Source organism: Lycium barbarum, chromosome 2 (assembly GCF_019175385.1).
Source record: "Lycium barbarum isolate Lr01 chromosome 2, ASM1917538v2, whole genome shotgun sequence".
Lineage (NCBI taxonomy): Eukaryota > Viridiplantae > Streptophyta > Magnoliopsida > Solanales > Solanaceae > Lycium > Lycium barbarum.
In genome coordinates this window covers 146,428,647-146,432,390 of record NC_083338.1, presented here as the reverse complement: position 1 = coordinate 146,432,390, position 3,744 = coordinate 146,428,647, and positions in this window count along the sequence as shown.

The following is a 3,744-nucleotide window of genomic DNA, read 5'->3' as shown; positions in this document are numbered from 1 at the left end:
CAATTCTTTCCTCATCAGACAAAAACCTTTCCATGAACACCTCTTCAAATTCAGCCCACGTCGGAGCTAAAGTAGCGTCACCTCTCTCAGATTCCCACATCTCAAAACATACGTGAGCAACATCCTTCAACTGATACGAAGCAAGCCTCACAGCATCTGAATCCTGGGCATCCATTGCCCTCAATGCCTTAAAGGTCTCATCTAAGAAGAGTTGGGGGCCGTCCACCTCTCGTGACCCAAAGAACTCTGGTGGCTTTAAGTCTAGGAACTGCTTAAATCTGCCTCCACCATGAGGTCCCACACCTCCACGTTGTTGTTGAGCCGCAACCAAAGTAGCCAACATTTGAATAGCCGTTTGCATAGTATCAATCTCAGGCATACCCGCAAAGGAACAGCAGGAGCAGGCGGTGCTGAGAGTGGTGCTTGATTTCCAGCTTCATTTCCATTACCAGCATTCGCGCCCCCAAGATTTCGGTTAAATTTCGCGGGACGTCCTCGTTTACCATTTTTGGATCGCGTCAGAGTCATTTCTGCAAGGCACGAATTAACGAGCGAATTAGAACGATCCTAAAAAGGACTTTAAGCTTTACAGCACAATCTAGAATCAAGAAGGATAGGAAACACCTATAAATGTCATGTGAGTTTCTCGGTCATGCAGGTGATCAGGCTGCACAAGAAAAACTCCACGAGACACAGCTCCACAGACACCGACAATACTCCTAGGACATATTTAAACCTAGGCTCTGATACCAAGCTTGTCACGCCCAAAACCCACCCTAGGCGTGACCGGCATCCGACATCATGAACAAATCGGAAGAACCTAAACAACACAATAACAATACTTGAACCCGCCAGGTTCAACATTCTCCTCCAGCAGTTTATAAAATAAAGGTAAACGAATCACGCATATAATAATTAAATCAGCGGAAGTCTTTAATTATCTATACTTTTCAAACATAACAACGTGCCTAAGAGTTAATCAATAACTCAATAACTACCCACAAATGTATACTAGGGAGCTTCTAAGATAAAGGATTAATAGTCTGACTCATCGGGACGCAGCCCGGACAACTAATGTAATAAATAAGTAAATCAACAGGGTGTCCCACGAATGAATATGTGGGCTCACCAAATTAGTAGCAACAGCAAGTCCTTCCTAAGCACCGGGAGTATCAAGAACCTGCTCTTCTCCGTTACCTAACATACCATAAAAAATAACAATGGTATGCCTGAATACTTCGTACTCAGTGAGCGCCTCGGGGACAATGAATAATACGAAAATAAAGTAAAAATAATACATGAAGAAATCAGTCTTGAAAATCATATAAAATCAACGTAAGGACAGTTATTCAGTTTATGTATCTCAATAATAAGTATCAAAACCCATTTATAAAACCACTTGTCTAGTTACAACTTCAAATATACCTTTTTAATCAATTAAGATAATCAGCAACAATTCTATAAGAGAATAAGAATTTCACACATGCCAATACAGGCCCAAGAATCAAGCATATCGCGCATAGCGCACCACACCGGAACATATAATTCTCGGCGGCTATCCTTCCTCCCGAATAGCTAGGCATAAATCACACCGGACTATGTAGTACGCGGTTGCTATCCTTCCTCCCGAATAGCTAGGTATAAATCACACCCCGGGTAGCGAACCCAGCGGTGGCCACTCTTGTTATATCCCGCATTTTCATACGTCGAGTTATTTGCAAAAAGAATCGACTCAAGTTAAAGACGAGATCATTTTTGGACACGAAATAGAAATCTTTAATTTTCATTTTAATTAAAAAATAAATTGTTTATAAATTTTATTTAGTGTAAAAATATTATTGGGAATTAGGGATTAATTAATTGTGATTAGATTACTAAGTAATAATTAGTGATTAATTAAATTAATTAAGCCTAATTACTAAGTGGGCCCCACCCGATAAAAAATTAAAACAAATAATAAATAAATAAATAAATAATCCAAGAAGTGGATTTGTGACTCACTAAGGAGGGGGACACGTGTCCTTTTGAAGGCATCCATATATATATATAAATTTGATGAAAAAATTTTATCCTTTTCATCCATTTTCACAAAACAAAATCAAAGGAAAAAAAAAAGGATCAACCATGGCTGCTCTCGTCCAGCCATGGTGGTGAGAAAAACAATCAATCTTGGAATATTGTGATCAATTTCAAGTGCAATACAAATCCAAGGAGGTGATAGCAACATTTGATTTTAAGTTGGAGAAGAAGAAATTGAAAAATCGGAACAATTGAGCATACAAATTTCTCCGAGGAAATTGTGGTAAGATTTTCCTATTTTATGGTGTAGTTGTGTTAATGATGTTGTAATGAAATTACTAAAATTGAATTGGACAAAATTGGAAGTAAGAAAATACATGAAATTGTTATTATGTGAAATCGTGGGTTGAAATGGATTTAGAATTGTTATGAGCTGTGTTGTGAGAATTTTATGTGTATATCGCTGTTGTTAGTATTTCTGTGTTGACAGGAGGAGAATTGGAAATTCGGGTTAGGCGAATATATAGGGAAAATGCTGCCCGATTTTCGTTAAGTCTTTAACTAATGGAAAACCCTAAACGAGATTGTATAAGCTAAAAGGAAAAGTTCTATAAGAAATGGGCTACGGAATTATGAACTAGAAAGTATAGTTACTAACGATAACGTTACTCTTATATTAAATAGGCTAAAAGAGCGACAAAGCGAACGGATTTGCGAGTAGTCGTTAAACAGGTAAGTAAAGCTGTCCCTTCTTTCTTTGGCATGTCTTAGATCTAAGCGATGAATGATATGAACTTTGGGGTAATTCTATTCATAAGCTTTGGGTGTGATTTATGATTCTTGTTCACTTCCTGATGTTAGAACTCTTAAGTGATTGAGCTTCCCTCTTCAGTTTTCTGTACGTTGGATAATAGTCGATGTATATCAGTTCCTATTCTTAGGAACTCTATGATAACTAATGTCCAGACTTCTATAAGATTTTTCATATTATATTGACATATGACTATGATTCCTAAGGCTCTTGATATACCTTATGATGACATCCGTGGGATGTTTGATATGTTTCAGAGTGGCATACGAAAGGTATTTGATATGACTATTGTCTTGATTTTCAAATGATAGTTCGTGCTGATTATTCCATTGAGTCTTTGATATACCCCGATACGTATATATGATCCCATAAGTTCTATTCTGATATAATCCACAGTGACATCCGAAAGGTATTGGGTATGACTGTCGTCCTGATTTTCAAATGACAGTTCGTTTTGATTATTCCATTGAGTCTTTGAAAATGTTTTAATTTGCATATGGTTGCTCACTACTCCACTCGTGCGTGTCTCAATATGTCTTTCACTGAGTCCCGGGCCAGGATATGTTATCGTGCACAGTTCCACTGCATTGTTCACCGGGGTCCCTTACTAAAGGGCCGGAATATATATATGATGGAGTTATGATGTGTTATGGGGTGATGCTGTGTTTATGGAGTTATGCTGTGTTATGGTGTTATGCTGTGTTTATGGAGTTATGCTGTGTTATAGCGTTATGCTGTGTTTATGGAGTTATGTTGTGCTTATGGTGTTATGATGTGTTATGGCGCCAAAGACGGGGTGGCGACCATGTTTACTGGGTCCCATAGTAGGCCTGATATGATATATGATATTGACATGCATGATTTATGTTTCAAAGGCAAATGATTGGTATTCTGGACATTGTACTTGTTTTCTG